Source organism: Sciurus vulgaris, assembly GCF_902686455.1.
Source record: "Sciurus vulgaris genome assembly, chromosome: 3".
Taxonomy (NCBI): Eukaryota; Metazoa; Chordata; class Mammalia; order Rodentia; family Sciuridae; genus Sciurus; species Sciurus vulgaris.
In genome coordinates this window covers 44561381-44580419 of record NC_136463.1, presented here as the reverse complement: position 1 = coordinate 44580419, position 19039 = coordinate 44561381, and the positions used below count along the sequence as shown (strand labels likewise).

Genomic DNA, 19039 nt, shown 5'->3' with positions numbered 1-19039 from the left:
ATGCTGGATCATGTAGTTGGTGTTTGTGTTTCACTCAGAAAGTGTTAAATGGTTTTCCAAAGTGGTTGTTGAAAGTAGAGTTTCAGGATTCCACTTTTTTTTTTCCGGAGAGAATTCTTAATCCTGTTATTGTATTTTCAGCTTTTTCCCATATGGATTTATGCAATAAATCCAGTGAAAGGCTATTTCTGTTATGTGAAGCTCAATATCTTTTATCTTGGAGATAATTTCAAAGAAAAAAATAAAAATACCTCTAATCATACCATACCAACCCTTTTGCAGTTTTACATGCATATATGTCAAGTCCACATACCCTACATAGGATTTATTATTATAATTATTATAATAATTACTGTGACATATTTGGGTTGCTTTCAATTAGTTTTAATTTAGTTCACAAAATGGCAACTACCAAAATTCTGCTAAATGTATTAATGATTTGAGTACTTCACTACTGGTGAATTAGACCATTTTTTCTTTATGAATTATTTACTTATTTTTACATTGGTATTAATTTAAGTATTTTATGAGATACTATATGAATTTTGATATATATGTACATATGAGAAAAAATCAGTTAACTTACAAATATCACCTCACTACCGTTTCATCTCTTTGGTGAGTTTTATTTTTTTTAGAGTTCTATTTTTTTTTTAACAATTTTTAGATATTCAATTACAGCGCATCATTGTCATGCACTGTAGCATATCACTAAAAGTTTCTCCATTCTGAATGAGAACTTGTATTCTTTGAAGATATCTTCATTTCTCCCTATTCCTCCTGGAAGTTGACTTACATTTTTCTTTCTTTTTATTTTCCTATATCAAGGATCTTGCACATGATAGCCTAACACCCCCCATTGACTACATACACAGCCTTTAGAATTTTGAGACAGGTTTGCACTGTGTTGCCCAGGATGGCCTCAAACCTGCCATTCTCTTGCCTCAATCTCTTGTTTAGCTGGAACTAGAGATGGGTGCCACCATGCCTGGCTAGAAGTAGATCTTCAAATTGCACATGGGTGGTTCAAGTCCCTGTCACACAGTGCCCACACTATCTTCCAGAAAGCCAGGGCCCCCTAATCCTCCACCAGCAGATTATGCTGTTTATAAATAGTGGACAAAAATGATGTTGATGTTTAAAGCACATTCACTTGATAAGTAATGGGGATGTACTGGGAGCATTTATCTGTGAATTATATTTCCAGGTGTCATTGTTTCTACCTGATATTCCACTAGTATATGCTTTTGTAAAGAGAGTCCATTTTATAGAAGTAACAGCAAAGTCAAAGGAATAGCCTGCCTAGGAGTGATATTAGCAGGAAGTGAGTGAGACCTTCTTAACAAAAGGTGTTCATATACACGATTCACCTTTTTTTGTGGTCATGTGTGTTAGCATTTGATTTTGTTTAAAATATTTTTACTTTGAGATTATACATTCACAAGAAGCTGTGACAACAGTAAGAGAGGTCTGTATGCATTTTATTTGATAACTTGGACGGTTTTATCTTACATTGTCATGGGAGAATATCCCAAGTGAAAACCCCAATTGGTACAGTGTATGTGCAAGGTTTATTGCATTTTCCCAGATGTGTGGGTTCATGTAACCACCCTGCAACAGACATACAGAACTCAGTTCATGAGGCACAGATCTGCCTTCGTAATCCCACCCCTCTTCCTTAACGTTGGCAGTTACTAATCTGTTTGGCATCACTGTAAATATGTAATGATATAGTGCGTGAGTGTGTTGATACCCACTTGTGTACTGCATTGCAACTCTGGTGGTAAGTACCACCAGTGAGCTCAGGTTCCACAAGTTCAAGGGCAGGGTCCCCAGCAAGGCTGCCTTCATTTCAGATGCTGGCTGTATTATAAGGATCCCTGAGAGCCCCACACTTTTGATGAACTACTAATTGGAGGATTTCTGTGATCCTGTCATTCATGTACTTCACCCAAATTATTGAAAGAACTCATGGAATACTGATGATTAAAGTGTTGTTATAAAGTTACAAGCCAGGACAAGTCAAATTAAGAGACCTCCAGTTTGAGGTGGAGGAGGGTCTGAAAAGGACTTTCCTGTGGAATCCAGCACATCTTCCTACTGACTCATCACTGTGTTCGCCATGCAGGAATCTCCACTGAGATTCAGTGTCCAGAACTTTTATTGGGATTTTATTATGTAGGCGTGATTGGTTAAATCACTGGACACAAGATTGAATACAGTGTCCATCTCCCTCCACTTCCCTGAGGTTGGGCTGGCTCTGAACCCTAACCATTTACTCACATGAATAGTGTTGATGATGACCAACCTCCCCTTTCTTGCATTAGATCCCACCTGTTATCATAAACACAGTTATAATACAAATAATGGTTGTTGTATTATTTGATAAATCCCAAGGATACAGTCCAGAGCAAAGGCCAGTCAATTCTGATTATGCTATAGTTGCCATTGGAGATTGATTCATGTTTTTTACTCAGCCTGATATGCTTGCAATCATCCCAGTTGATAAATGTGGCAACCGTTCATTATTCTTATTCCTGTGTGGTATTCCATGGTGCAGAGGTACTACAGTTTTTTCCACCATTCAACATTCTTGCAGGAGCATAAGTTTTCCATAAAAATCACTTCTTGGGGGTGGAGTGCACTGGAGTTGATCCTCATTCCCACACAAAAATGAATGAAAGGTATTTTGTCCACCTACAATAAAAATAATTTTAAAATCACTTCTGGGCAATAGATAAAGTGTACGTCAATGGATGAAATAGTAGTCAAGATCTAATACAAGCTCACCTGCATTGTTTACCTTCTTCAGGGAGATTTTGTCTTCTACCTCAGCACAAGTGAGAAAATCACCTGAAAAAACAAACATTCCATCTTGCATGGAAATCTGGATATTAAAGTCTGAATAAATTGCTCTCGGTGATTCATTGACAAGCTTGTTCTCGGTACCTGATATATATGTGATATATCCACAATTTATATCATCCCGTCCTGAGTTCTGGCCCTTGTAAACTCATGCAAACCTCCTGTGCCTTTGCCATGGGAAAAAAATTGTTATGTTTTGGTTGAGAACTGTAAGAGGCATTGGAATGTTGGAGGTAGAGACAGAAGGGTTAGTTTACCCACCTTCATTGGCCTGTGGTCTCATTCAACACAAGGGGCCAAGCAATAGTGTCTAATGGGGAGGTTTTTTGGTGGGAGATTCAGTAAAGATGGTTTGGGAAAGATTTTCCTGCGCTCATGAGAGGATTCTGGTACAAATAAACATTCTAGTACAGCCAAACAGATTGTGATGGTCCGATTGTGCTTATATTCTTCCAGTTTTTAAACCTTGATGTTGTAATTTCTGAGGGTCTGATATAGTGGATTTTGCTTCCACCCCATCTAGAAAACTGGGGGTTTGCAGTCAATATAGTTGTAGGTTCTAGAAAATACATTTATGAGAAAATGAGTAGAAAACACAAATATCATTTTAGGATTACTATGAAAATTAGCTTGAGAATAACTGCTGTAGGGTAACCACTTAATAGTATATGTATATGAATGAATAAATGGGTGTAATAAAATTGAAGAGTAGAAAATGAGATAATGAAAAATACTTGATTGATAAAGGAGAAAAAAGAGATAAAAATAGAAAACAAAATAGCAGACTTACATCCAGCTATAGTAGTAGTATTTATAGCATAAAGATTTTCAGACTAGAAAAAAAGGTAAGTCCCAAATATATGCTGCTTAAAAGAGGTACACTTAAAATATAAGGGCATGTATAAGTAGAAAGTAAAAGAATGAAAAGAGGACATATCACGTGTCTTCATTTTTTGCTGGGTAACACTGTTACTGAACACAGGTTTGGAAGCTCTTCCCACAGAACAACCAATGTGTGAGAGGTGCATGTTCCCAGGGAGAAAGAAAAAGTTTATTCAGGGACCAAAGAATGCAAAGAGGGAGTTCTGTTCACAAATGAACTTCTGCATTCCAGGGGAATGATGGGTTACAGATATGGGACAGGAATAATGACAGGGATATGCTGAAAAAGGGGAGGAATAGTTATATCTTTTCTGGGAATGGATGAAGATCTTCCAGAATTTGAGTGCCATCTGTTTTCACTGTTTAGTGTTTGTGATCATAGTGGTTGGTTGATGTCTTTATCCTTGAAGTGGGGAGAGAGAAAGACTAGGCAAGTCTAAGTCAAGGAAACCTATATTATAATTTTGGACAAAACATACTTTAGACATTCAAAATATCTATGTGCAGCTATGAATAGAATCTGACCCAAATGCTAAGGCAACAAAAGAGGCACAGAGATGCTAAGTGTTTTCCTCTTGTTCCAGTCATTCATCAGACATCTGCAACCCAAGTGAAGAGACAGAATTTTCCAGAAAGGTGTACTTCAAGCCCCTAAAGAGTAATATAGACAACCATTGTCACCATAACATATAAGTCAGAGGTGTTGTCTACACAAAGCTAGTATATTAAGGACACTTACAACTCAACAGTACTACTTATCTCATTCTTTTTTCCTTTGCCCCTACATACATTAGTCAATTTAAGAGAGCAGATAAAGACAAAAGTTGCAGTAGTAATGAAGTGAAAAAAGTTTTGAATGGTTTGTAAATTGTAGATGGACATAATACCTTTATTTTATTTATTTATATGTGGTGCTGAGGATCAAGCATGCTAGTTTAGCGCTCCACCCCTAAGCTACAACCCAAGACCTGAAGTGAAATAGTAATAAAAACTGAACAGTAATGTTTTTGTGTGTGCATTCAAAAAATATAAAACATTAAAATCCTGTATAACTGAACTTCTGTAATACACAGATGGAAAACCCTACTTTCGGTTAATGCCTGTGATTAAGAATCATTGACTACTGCAGTGGACCGAAAGTTTCTCTAGTGGGCGTTAACTGGCATCTTACTCATCCATACAGGTCTCACAGCCCCAGACTGCTTCTGTAGGAGGCTGTAAGTTCTTTCAGTCATTCCAGTATACGGCTGATGAAATGATTTCTTTTAGTTTTTTATTATATATTAATTATAGGTGGACACAACCCCTTTATTTTTATGTGATGCTGAGGATTGAACACAGGGCCTTCTGTGTGCTAGGTGACTTTGCTACCACTGAGCCATAACCCCAGCTTTGTTGAAACCATTTCTGATGAGAGGCTTCACATAAGATGGCATCCTGACCATCATTCACTTTGTACATATTCTACAAGAATACACTATGTTGAAGATGAATGCTCATGACAGCTTAGGTCAAGAGAGCATTTATTGCAGTTTTCAATGGTGCAGGCACCTGCTGCACATATAGGTGTCTAGGCAGTTCTGTATCCTGTTTGTAAGGCTGTTATTTGTAGCTTCACTGTTACTCAAATGGCTCTTTTCTTGATTAACTAAATTGTATTAACACTTTGAAAATTCAATATTACTCTGAGTCAATGTATCTTCCATATTGAAATGAAGGGTGTGAGCAGGTGAAATTTGGTGTTTTCAGTTGCTCCTTGACTAAAGTATTGTTTAAGAGGTGGTGCTTTTGCTTGACAAAAAAGTGTGTGCAAGTAGAATAAAAGAATGATTAGAAGCTGATGGAGAACTAAATTTTGAATTATTTCCAGGAATAAAATTAGATGTCACATCAGAATTAGATACTTGGCTAGCATTCTATGGATGAATCTGAGGCTTTCAGCAGGATTTTGTTTAAAATATTGATGAGGCATGTTAACATTCTCAATACACTATTATGAAATAGATTTCCAAATCTTGAATTATTGTGTGACCCAAAGTTCAAAGCATGAGGTGGATTAAAACCCATGCCCAAAGGATTCTGGGGAAATGGATGTGCTGATTCCTGAGTAAGAATCACAATATGGGGAAGAAATTCTTGGGGGGAATGTGAGGTGACATTCTGAATGCCATTTGGTTTCCAAAGGCAGGATGACAAGGACTGAGACATGGATTTGATGAAGTAGTGGTATAGGAAACGGTATTATATTTCCTGCCAAATGGAATAGTAATCACTAGATCATCAGGAGTTTGGATTCAGTGGTGGAGCATACTCAGACAATGGAGGAATAGGTCCCTGTGTATTTGCCTTTTATTTCTTTTCTTATGCGGGCTGCCTTGTTGTACCACTGGTCCTCCTAACCCATCCAGTCCACTACTGCCATCTCAAACTTCTCAGAGAAATGCGATCCTTCTCCTGACACTGTGGAACACCAAGCATGATTTCCACCACCCACCCCAAGGTGTGGGAATCAGTCTGTTTGCTGTGAAATGTAGTGGCTTCTTTCCTTTCTGGCGTGCTGAAACTTTGAGGAGCAGTGTTTGTTGGTGGAGATGTTGGCCCTTATCACCTAAGTCTTGAAGGGAGCAAAAGATTTAAACAAGTACTTAACAAAAGAGAGAGTGAGAAATAACCATCAGTTATATGAAAAACATTGAAAGCTATCATCAGGGAAATTCAAATTAAAGCCACTGTGAAGCACTACTACACACATTAGAAATGATAAAAATTCTAAGATGACAACACCATAAGTGGTCAAGGCTAAGAGTTACTGGAAAATTCATATTTTCCTGCTGGTTTTGCAAAATGGTACAAACACTTCAACAATGTGGCAGTGTCAAAGTTGTACATGTGTGTGCTATATGAACCAGCAGTTTCAAACCTAGAGATTCACACAATATAAATGAAAAGAACTATACAAAAAATTGTACATGAATGTTCATAGAAGATTGATTCATAATAGCCCCACACTGAAAATAAGTGAAATTTCTACCAATGGGTGAATAAATTGTTGTGTGTTACTGTGATGGGATGCCACTAGCAATAAAAGAGAATGAAATACTGACATACCTTACAAGAATTCATCTCAAAACTGGTGACTGAAAGAAGGTAGACTTGGAAAACCTATATAATTCCATTTGTATGACCTCCTAGAGATGAAAATCCAGCCTGTTGTTCCAGGAGGGAGAAATGTATTTCTGATAGGTCCATAGTGGAAAAGGACTGGGACTCATTGTCCCAGGACTTAGTAAGACACAAGTCATTACAAAAAGCAGCAGATTCCCCCTAGTAGGCTTACACACTTAAGAGGAGCAACCTCCTTCACTCAATTCCAGTCATTTGGGGCTGTGGCAGTGAGACCTATGAATAATAGCAATTAATGTTGTAAGTCCCAGTCCAGCAGGGTGACATTGTGACCACTACCCCAATTCATCCCCCATTGAATTCCTCAAGCTTCCATGGAGGATTGACTAGTCAGCCTTCAGGTTTGTGACTGGAGCAAGGCTGTGATTTCCTGGGTAATGTCTGCAGTGTGACCTCTGGAGTGTTGGTCTGAGGGGGTCACTGGGGTTGGCCTGAGATGTCCAGAAGGTAGATTTCTCAGTATCAACTGTCTTTTTAACTGGAGAGTGGTATATCCGTGGGTCTATTCCTACCACTTTAATGGCAATGAGAGAGGTTAATATAACAATATGGGGTTCCCACAGGTGAGTTGAAGTGGCTCCTTCCAATTTTTAGTCCATACAGAGTTACTGGGCTGGTGCGGGTGCACTTGAAGTCTGAATGAGGGGGGCCCTCTCCTGAACCTCTGTAAATATCTGATGAAGAGTCTTTCTTAGGGCCTGGAACTGTTGGGACAGGCTAAACTCACCTAGCTAATGGGGATTCCCCTCTAAGTTTATTTATTGCAGGTGGGGGTCTCCCAGACAGGATCTCAAACAGGGAATACCCTGTGCTTCCATCTGTACAGTGGACCTGGAGGAGAGCATAGGGAGGAGATCTACCCTTGAAGTCCCTGTGGTCTTTAGGGTGTGGTTCATACATTAAACTTTTCCTAAATCCTGTGGGTGGCAGGTGGCGTGTTGCTTCCATTTGATTCCCAATATTAGGGTGATGCCCTTCCTTGTCTGACCTGAACAGGGCCGGCCATATGTGGGGGTTATTTTAAATTAGATTTAGTCGCTTCTTAGGCCAATTCTGTTTAGGTGGTATGGCCTCCACCCATCAGGTATTGGTCTCCTTTGCTTGGTTCAGCTTCCATGAAGTCTACCTCTGTGTCTTCCAAAGGTCAAGTCCCAATGACCTGGACCCCTGACACTGGGCTGGCTGCTTGTTAGCCTTATTATGGACACAGATTACATACCTCTGGCTGTCTGAACTGAATGAAAGTGAAAACAGCACTTCAAAAGTTGTGATAATCCACTGAAGTCAATCTAGAGAACTCTGTAGGACCAAAAACTTGTAGGACAGTGTTCATTCTTCCACTTTTGAGGGTCCTGTTAACTCAACTCTTGGTTTTTTCTAGTCACTCCTTATGAGTCTGGGGAAATTCCCTTCTCTTTCTACTGTGATGGGAGTTCTCAATCATAGGACATTAATTTCTTAATGGCTTTGTTTCTCTTTTTAATATAGAAAGTTTGGTGTTCGTGTTTTATTGTGACTGGTGCTGATGCCTAAAGCAAAAATTCTAATCAGAGTCATTGGCGATGCTGGAGGAAAGACTGCCATCATTGTGGTGTGGAGACCATAGCTTGTATATTATTGTTAATTGTGGTAGGTACCATTGTACTGCTGTTGACTTGTTTATCAACTGTGCACATATGAAAGACCTGTGGGTGATGAGGTGGCCAGGTAAGTCTCAGATGAGTTGGTGCCTTGTGTTAAATGTTTACTGTGGTTTAAAAATGGAAAATATGCTATTTTGATCATTTATTAAAAGACTGATAATGACTTAGGTAGTTAAACAATGTACAGGTGCTTGTTGGTGATAATACAGAAAATTGTTTTACAATTAACATATGGTACAAAGTTGACAACTATTTGAAAACACATGCCAGAGCCTTGGATTGTTGTTCAGGAGCACAGTGTATATTTAGCATGTAGGAGGCCCTGGGTTCCACACCCAGCATCACACACACACACACACACACACTCACTCACTCACCTTCCAGAAATCACAGATCATCTACCACTTCATAAAACCAATGCACACAAAGAGTACCCTTGCTGTCTATTAGTTTAAAGCAGCTGACAGTGAGCACCTGTGAACTCATTACTCCACTTGAGAGAGCCCTGCAGCCTGGTGCCCTGGAAGGCTAACATACGCTTTCTCTAGCCTCTTTCTTCTCCCACAGTGGGTGTAAGTACCCTGAGAATTGTCCATTCTTGTCCTCATTATTCTTTACATTCTGTGGTGTTTCTTAGTCTTTATGATTTTGCTTGGCTTGTTGTTGATATTAGTATAAGTGATTTCTTGTTGAGGACTATTGTTGAGATATACCTACTCAGTGACATGGCGCTGGAAATTATTTTTCTCTGTTGTATGGTCTTTCTAGTGTGACTGTGACACACATGATTTATCTGTTCTCCAGGTATTAAATATAGAGGAAATATAAATTTTCCAAATAATACTGCTTTGAGCAAGATGATTGTAGGTTTGAGGGCAGCCTAGCAACTCAGAGAGATCCTCAGCAAGTGAGTAAGACTCCATCTCAAATTGAAAAGGAAAAGGACCAGGGAAGTATCTCAGTGGTAAAGAACCACTGGATTCAACACCCAGCAATAAAAAAGATAAAAATAAAAAAATAGTGAACTTAGACCTGTGTGGCATTTACCCTGGGAAGGAAACTTCATTAGTCCTCTTCCAACATCATGTGACCAGTGAAAAATCAGACTGCACTTATTTGAGAAATTCAGACTAGGCATATCAGAGGGCTAGACTGAGGAGGGGTTGCTGGGGACTAGCAGGAGGGGAGGGGAGAAGAGAGAGTGGTTATGGATAACAAATTCAGGAAAGTGTTCTGGAATTACATAGTGATGATTAGGGCACAGTTTAGAGACTGTACTTAATGCCAATAAAGTGAGTCTTTTAAAATGAAAAACACCTTTAATTTTATGAGAAGCTAAATTGAACTAAGATATAAATACATAAAATTAATATAATGAAAAATGAAATGGCAGGAGAGGGTAAGGGCAGCACTGGGGTGGGGACAGGTATAAGGAGGCACTCAGTGGGTGTTGCTGGCTGAGTGGCCAGCAGGAGGTGCTGTCCTGGAGCTGCCATTTCAGTTGTTTCCAGCTGTAGGTCTCCGTCAGGTGGTGGAGGTGGTGGAACCAGAGGGGACCCTGCAGCTGCAAGAGGAGTAAAAGTTGCCAATTATCCATGTTCCTTCCAGGGAGAAAATACTTCCCACTGCATTACACAGAATTCTGCACAGGAACCCCCTCCCACCACCACCACCTTTGGAAGTGTTCCCAGAATGCATGTAGACCATGATGGCTCTGCTGCTTATTGTTCCTGTCCTGCCTGTTTCTGGAAGATCTGCTCTGCATGTTCTGCCCCATCCCATCCTCACATGCTCACACCCACCACCCCAGACCTCTTCACCTTCAGCCTCTTCCTCCATGCACTCTGGGTTTTCAGTCAAGTCTCGGACTCCATGTCCTCCGTGTCAGGACCTATTATGTATATGTAACTATATGTTTGCAGATGGAGTATGAATCAGCTGTAAGCCACGTAGTGAGGAGACCACCCTGGAGGGGAGGAGAGAAGCAGCATAAGAAGCCCGGCTTTTTCTACCATGAGATCAGTTTTCTTGCATCCCTCTGTTCAGAGACTAGGCTGAGGTGCAGGGAGGTAAAAGGCCAGTTCCAGGACTCATAGCTGTATTGACCCTGTCACCCTGGGCAGGGCTCACCTTCCCCACATTAGTTCCATCTCCTGGTGGGTGCTGGATCTCAAGATGTTGGACCTGGAAGAGCAGTAGTCATCCTGGAAGGTTGACTCCAGGGTCTCCTCCCCACTCTCCTGGGAGTTTGCCTGGAACACACATAAAATGCTGGTATCATCCACCTCTGTAGCCACCTCTCCCTTCTGAGGTGGAACATGGAGGAGACATAGAGTCAGTGTCCACCCTGTGACCCACCAGAAGTGTCTGGGGATGGTGTTCAGTGCAAAATCCAAAGCCCTAAGGGGCTTGTCCCAGAGGAGGAGAGAAGAGCCCCAGCAGAACAAAGGCTGGCAGAGTTCAATGAGGAATTTCCAAGAGAATAGTAGCAGCTTCAGGCTAGTTTGTGAGCTGACAAGAGGTGGTAACTCCATGAATTAGGAGCATTATCCCAGGAGTCCTACCAGAACTTCACATTTGGAGATGAGAAAATAGACTCAGCCCGACAGGAGGGTCCCAAGTTGTGGATGTCTAGGACATTCTCTGTGGTGGTGTTAAAATTGCTCAAGGAGGGGATGAGGACTAGGTGCCACAGTCCTGAAAGGCTGAATGGCTGTGGGAACTGGGTTCACCTGGAAGGTGGTGAAGCCCAGAGAGACCCAGCTCCTGGCTCTAGAATCCGGGGTGTGTTCATTGAGACAGCAAGTGACAGAGAAATGCACCAAGTAGCAAGAGTTCCTTGATGTTGAGCTAAACAGAGCCCTACTAATCCTGATGACGTGGAAGACTTGGAGAGTGTGTGGAAAGACAGCTTACTCCCATCTGGAACCTGAGTCCAGGAGTTAGTCAGCTGAATGGTGGAAAATCATCAGAGGAAGGGAAGTGAAGAGTGTCAGTGTTGCTGTTGGGATGTTGTCATGGGGACAGTGAACTTGTGTGAGATCAAGGCCAAGGCTGGCAAAGAGTGTGGGGATTGGTGAGGAGCTGGTGCTCAGATCCTAATGATTCAGGACCCTCTCCCTGCACTTTCTATGCCTACACAAAATATGGTCAGGGTGGTGTCTGGGCTTAGTGTCCCCTGTGGAGTCCCCTCTGCTCCCACATACACCCTGAGGCTGCGTCCCTTCCAACTGGTTCTTGCCCTGGCTCTTCCACCATCGTATTGGAGTTGAAGCCCCTCCTCCAGTTTTCTATGAGATCCTGCAGAGAGCAGGTAAACAGAGAGCCTGGTAACTGGCAAGGAGCTCCAGGTCCTGCCCAGGCTGTGCTCAGGCTGTTTCTGCCCCTTGTGTCCTTCTCCTCCCAAACCTCATACAGACCCTGTGTCCCAGAGTTCTACCCTAGGGGGACAAGGGATGATACTGGGGGCCCAGAATGAACCTGGACACTGCCAGTCTCCATCTTCCACCCTGTCTAGGCAACGACCATGACAGGACACCTGGCGTACAGTCTCCAACCACCTACTCCTGCCTCAGGTCACTATTTCCCCAAACTCAGCCAGAAGGCATTGCAGGAGTACTCATGGTGGGGAACTGTTGTGTGTTTGTTTGCTCAGCTCTGATGCTTTTTGGTCTTTTTCTTTTCCTGACAGATGGGCAGAAGTAGTGGGAGTGGGAACGTAACCAGCACCCTATTCATTGTAACAGACTTCCTTTGGGGCGTTCTGGGGCTGGGACCTGCAGAAAGAGCTGCACAGCCAGAGAGGAAGCGCTCTCTGTGGGTCCTCCTTGAGTTTTGCCCCCTAGGTATGCAAGAAAGCATGTTCACTTGTGAAGTGTATTTCACCAAATGAGCTGGGGTGGAGGCTGTTGCTAGAATGTGGGCGTCTGGTTACGAAGTTCCAAGTTCTGTTTGGATCTGTCACGAAGGAACAGAGGCCATGTCTTGGGGTCCTTGACCTGACCCCTCCTCAAGATACAATTACATATGTGCCTCTAGGCTACTGTTGGGTCTCCTCCAGGACCATGACATGTCCATATATGTACACAGATATCCCCAACACTGTCCACTACATTCCTTGACAAGCCTGGGTGCAGCCTGGGTTCCAGACTGAGGAGACAGGCCTGGGTCTAGACCAGGTCTTTCTCCTATCCTCTCATGTGACCTTGGCCAAGTCATCGTGTCTATCAAGTCTTCCCTAGTCTCCCACCGAACAGTGGGGTCATCTTAGCATCAGCTTCCTAGTGATGTCACCAGGCATATGTGGGATAGCACTTAGAAAACCTTTAGGCATCTGTGTGTAATGAACAGAAATAGAGATAAAATATAGCAACCACTGGAATATCACATAGAATAGAGCTAACAACTGGCCCAGTCTCCTTTTTTATGGCTTTGTGACAATACCATTTTCCTTTCTGGCTGCCTTTTCTTTCTGCTTCAAGAAAGAGTTCAAATACAATTAGTACAGATATCCTCATCTCCCATGACATTCCAGTTGCTTCCTGTTGCCTTCAGATCAGACCTAGGTGCCCCAACCAGGCCCAAGTGCTGGGTATATTGCATAGCAGCTCCCAATTCCCCTCATCCTGGTGTGCACATCTGAGTAGTCCCCTCCCCTTCAGTGTGACCTGGGCTTAGTGTCTCCCTTGTGACCTCTGGAACATGACAAATGTTCATGTGGTGACACCTCCAAGGTTGACTGATTAAATGACTGTGGATAACATGTCCCTCTCTCCTTTCTTGTTTCTTTCTTCTTCTTTTGGTGTCATTTCCTTGTCTCTCTCTCCCTGGGATCTCTGGTTCTGGGGAAGCTGCTATTCTCTTCTGTGGCTCCTTAAGGAAAGGCTTGTGAGTTTTAGGGCAGAGATGGCAACAGATGAGGAGAAATGAGGCTTTGTTTTAGCGAAGTCCTGGCAGTAACCCTGTGACTCAGCTCAGAAGCAGACCTTGCCATAACTGAGTCTCAGTTGAGAAAGTGGCCCCAGCCTCATGGGAGACATTGCAGAAGCCCCAGCAGAGACCTCCTGCACTTCTGATAAAAAACAAACAAACAAACAAAAAAAAAAACCTGACAGCACAAATGTTTGTTGTTTCATTTGTCTTAATTTTTCAAACAGGGTTGGGTCACTGTACAGTCTGTCAGTGCCCAGAACCTGCCACAGCATGGTCCATCCTCCCTTCTCTCCTCCTGGGCTTCCTTCAGTCACACTGGCTGCCCTCTCACCTCCTCTCTGGAAAGCTCACTTCTGTCTTTGAATCTGTCAATATTGATCCTCCCCCCGTGTGCAGGCTGGAACCCACTTGGTCCCAGCTCTAAGGATTGAGTCATCTCAGGCCCCTCTGATGGCCTCATATAGTGACTGCTCCTCCCATAGAGCCCTGGGGTTTATTTACATGTATCACTTAGTCCTTTGTTCCAGTTCTGTTACTCTAGTGCTTTGTCCCTTTATTTCTCCAATTTGAGTTCTTGCAGGGCAGGGACCATATTGGTCTCTTGCTTTGCAGTTCCCAGGCCTAACTCAGCACATGGAACAAGGTGAGCATTTGGGGCACAGTGATGGAATAAATGGAAGGCTCTTGGAAGCTCTTGAAACAGGTTCCTGTCACTGAGCAGCTCAGCTTTTGGAGATGGATGCTCTTAGTAGGAGGTACAGTTCTGTGTGGTGGCAGAGGAATAACTCCAGAGACCTGTGGTGGCTCTTTCTGGCTGCAGATGTTTAGTAGAACATAGAGGTCTCAGTTTCCCTCAGGTGGTTAGTGGTCACCCTGACCTGGTAGAGGAAGGAAGCACTCTGCCACTGAGCTACCCAGAACTACCCTAATTACTCTCTTTGGGATGGCCCAGATCCCTGAGCACCTTAGGGACACCCCAAAAGTGAAATCCTGGCATCTCTTCCCCTTCCGTATTCACAGGCTGGGTGGGGTTGGGCAGGTCTGTGCTTCAGGGTCCCTTGTTACTGTCCTCCCAGGATGAATGCAGCTGCATTCTGCTTGGTTCAGCCTGTCCTTGTGCTCATAGCCTATGTGAGCTACAGGCAGCATATTCATGAAAATAATGCCATACCACACATGCCCAGGCCTCCCATCATTCCTGAAGTGTGAGAGCCTTTTTTCCCGTCTCTTCAATATAAAAAAATTATAGTCGGCATCTCTTAGCCACAGGGATGTCAGGGGAGGAGTGGTCTCCAAAGCAAATGTGAGGTGCTGTGATTACTAGATGTGGCTTGAATGGGACCAGGTGAGGCACCAGATGCTCAGAAGCAGGCATGACATCCAATGTCGCCGTGCAGCGGGACATAAAGACATGTACACCTCACATTGTCATGAAGGAGCCTTTTCTTTATTCGGATCCCAACAACAACAACCCCCAAAAGCAGTCTCACCCTCAATATATAAGCAGTCTCATGCATAAGCAATTTCGATCAGATATGTACACCCAATCCTGTTGAAGGTCAAGCAATCACAAGCTCAAGCATACATGTAGCCAATTGTAATAGCTTCCTGTTTTTCTCCAGGCATACCAAGGACACCCTTTGGCTCCCTGCCAGCCCACATCTCCCCCTGTTTGTTTATAAAAAGACCATGCCTGTCTTTGGTTGTCCATGACAGAGCAACATCCTTACCCATCATCGGAAAATGAAGCTTATATCTTCATTCCCTGTCTTAGGTTGGTATGAGCTCTTCATGAATCTTACCCATCTCTGACTACTGGTCTAGCATAGCCAAACTTGGGGGGAGGTTCCCACATAACCTGCTAAGTCGTAGGAGCCATTTGGGAAGGGTGCTAAGTCAGGAGAAAAGGGTACAGTAGGTAACCCTAATGTGGAATTAGTGATAAGAATAGGAGGATATAGATTGGAAGAGTTAGGGGCAAAGGGCAAGGCCTCGCCTTTACTATCCCCCATAGGTAACACACAGCTCCTCCATTAACATAGTGAGGGATCATCAACAACAGCAGTTGGAGGAACTTCCACATCTTCTTCTTGTTCTTGGTTTTCTATCGAGGAAGCCTTGACCAATCTTTCAGGCACCAAATTGGCGATTGTGCGTCCTGCAGGAAAATACAAACAGATCCTCGGGTCCAGATTAATACCGGATCTGGGCCTTTCCATTGTCCCGACAGAATGTCCTTCTAGAGCACTTGAGGTAGATGTTTTTATTAGGCTCTGAATGACGGTCAGCAGCTGATTGGCCCTCAGAATGGAGATTTTAAAAATTTAAAATGGACAAGGCAACAGATAATTTGTCTTTTGGGGATCTTATGATGCCCCTATTCCCCCTTTTTGTTTATAAAGCATGTTTTTAAGTGTTAAATGGGCACACTCAACAATGCTTTGTCCAGTAGGATTATAAGGAATTCCTATGACATGTTGAATACCAAAGGTGGAACAAAGTTGTTTAAAGGCCTGGGACGTATATCCAGGACCATTATCTGTTTTAATTTGTTTGGGGACCCCTAGGATGGAGAAAGAATGTAAGCAGTGTGTTATTACATCTTTGGTTTTTTTCTCCAGCATGAGCAGAGGCCATAAATTCTGAAAAGGTATCTATTGACACATGGATGAATTGTAGTTTTCCAAATTCTGAATAATGAGTTACATACATTTGCCAAATATGATTGGGCTGAAGCCCTTTTGAATTTACTCCTAACGAGGGGTTAGGAATAAGTGTAGCACATTTAGCACAAGACTTGACTATGTCCTGAGCTGTTGCCTTAGTAATCTGATAGCATAAACGTAGAGTAGAAGCATTTACATGAAATTTGGAATGAAAATTTTTTGCATTTTCAATTGCATCAAAGATATGTGGGTCTCTGGTGGCCATGTCTGTTAAATCATTGTGTAAACTTAGAGGACTAGAAGGCCAGTATGAGCCCGAAGATGGCCAATAAAAAAAGGTCTTTTTCTATCCCAAATAAGTTTTTGTAAAGATTGTAAATACTTAGTGATGGTGGAAGTGAGGGAGAGCAGACCAGTTAATTCTAAATTTTGAATAGCATTAACAACGTATTTGCTATCAGAGAATAGGTTAAAGGGCTCATGGTGGGTTCTGAATACTTCTATAGCTACTAATAGTTCTGTTTGTTGTGCAGATAGAGTATTAAATAGCAATGTTTCTGTAACATTATTTACAGTAATAGCACCCGTACCATTTTTTGATTCATCAGTAAATATAAGGGTAGCTCCTATAATAGGTTCTTTTCGGGTGACTTTGGGCAAAATTATAGGATGTTGACTCCAAAATTGGAGAAGAGGATCAGATGGCAAATGATTGTCAAATACAGCAGAAGTACTAGTAAAGACTACAGCCCATGAGTTTGAATTATTAATAAGATATTGTATCTGATCAGTAGTATAAGGAGTAGTTATTGTCAAGGGATGTGACCTAAAGGTGGAAAGGGATACTTTTAATGCCCTAAGGATTAATTCTTCCACAGATTCAGTAAACAAGGCTAAGACCTTGTTAGGGGCATAATTCATGTGAACCCATAGAATTAGGACCCTTTTGCCAAAACACTCCTGTGGGTAACTTATTTGTGGCCAAGACAATGAATGATAAAGGCTTAGCTAGATCAACACGATCAAGATGAACCTTTTCCATAGCTGTTTCAACAAGCTTGAGAGCTGTTCGAGCCTTAGGGGTAAGCACCCGCTTAGAACGGGGGTCAGAATCGCCTTTAAGAATATCAAACAGGGGGCCCAAACTTGAGGTGGGTAAGTGAAGGTAAGGTCTAATCCAGTTAATGTCACCTAATACTGCTCTGGCGGAGGCACAGAGGTCCAATCCTGCGCTTCTTCTTGTTTGTCTAATTGGGGAATCAAGGGGTAATGGGTCCGAGGTACGGACTGGATAGCCCCGTATATTTGTGGGCCCCAAGGTCAGGGGCCCTGATTCCCGTTTTTTGGAGGTAAAGGGTTACCTAGTTGATTTATAGTCACTTGCCCAGTCTTTCCCTTTTTTACATCGGGGACATAATTTTGGCACAGGACCCTGGGGGCAGTCCTTTTTTATGTGTCCATATTGTTTACACCGATAACACTATTGGCCTGGGCGGGAGTTGGCATTGCCTCTAAGACCCTGTGCAAGCGCTGCAGCCATCACCTGACCTTGAATAAAAGCCTCATTAATATCCCTACAAGCCTTTAAATAGGCTCCAAGGCTCCAAGGTCTTTGTTTTTCCAAGGTCTTATTGCTTCTTTACACCATTTATTTGCTTGCTCATATGCAAGCTGTTTGACTAAAGGCATAGCCTGGTCTACATCTCCAAATATACATCCTGCTGTTTGAATCAATCTGTCTACAAAATCGGCATAGGGTTCATTGTTGCCTTGAATAACCTTAGATAACTGTTCCTGAAGATCGCCAGCACCTGAAAGCGTTTTCCAAGCTTTAGTGGCAGCAGCACTAATTTGTTGATACACACCGGGGTAGAAATTAATCTGATTACCTTGCCCTTCATATGGTCCTTGGCCTGTCAGCATGTCTAGATTCCATTGAGGATTGCCCGCAACTGCATTATGCCGGGCAGTATCAGAACATAACTCCTGGTTGGCCACCTTCCACATAAGATATTGTCCCCCAAATAAACATGCTTTTGCTAAATTACCCCAATCAGTCGGAGTAAGATTTTGACTTGCAACATTCTCTAATAAAGAAATGGTAAATGCAGCTTGTACTCCATAGGACATAACTGCCTCTTTTAACTGTTTCACTAATTTTATATCTAATATTTGATGATATCTCTGATTGTTTTGATCTTCAAATACCAGGAATATTGGGAACACTGATCGAGATTCTACATCAGCCCACTGTCTGGGGGCCGCCCCTGTGCAGCAAGTACATGCACCCCTACAACTTGGAAAAGAGTGGTGATCTGGATTATACGCCAGAAGAGTCGATGCGGTAGGGGCTAAATGCCACTGAGAGAACTTCTTTTCTAGCTCTGTCTCAGGTAGTTCCTGTTCTTCAGAGTCACATCCCTGTTCTGAGTCTGAACATCTGCTTTCTCTTTCAGAAGCCCGACTTGATTGTTCTTCTTTTACAGTTTCTAATATTTCTTCCCCTTCTCTTAGCTTTTCTTGAAATTTTGGTTCCCTGGAAGTCAGACAGAAACAAACTAATGTCCATATAGGCAAAGTACCAAGAGGGAGAGGCGTTAAGTGAGCCTTCCATGCAAATCAGTGAAATTTAAACAAACCAAACAAGAAAAAGTAACAAAAATATTAACACAACTAACACCTTACACACATTCATTTACTACAGGATGTCCTTTGCTGTCTCTTGGGACAGACTTCTGTTAAGTTACCTCACTAGGGGAGCCTTCCGTTAGTACCTTAAGGCCACTGTTTCCTCGAATAGGGAAACCTGCTAGTTGACTGCTAGTTGACTGTGCTAGTGAAAAATTTTTTCCTTTATTACTTACCTGA

The 19039-nt window shown here is 42.4% G+C and overlaps 1 protein-coding gene across 1 annotated transcript in view; it reads left to right on the top strand.

The window, feature by feature from the left end:
* The window catches only part of LOC306655702 (phosphoribosyl pyrophosphate synthase-associated protein 2-like), a gene marked incomplete at its 3' end in the record, with an annotated part of 395253 nt that overhangs the window by 160220 nt on the left and 215994 nt on the right, over positions 1–19039 (top strand). The gene's annotated exons all lie outside the window — the stretch shown is intronic.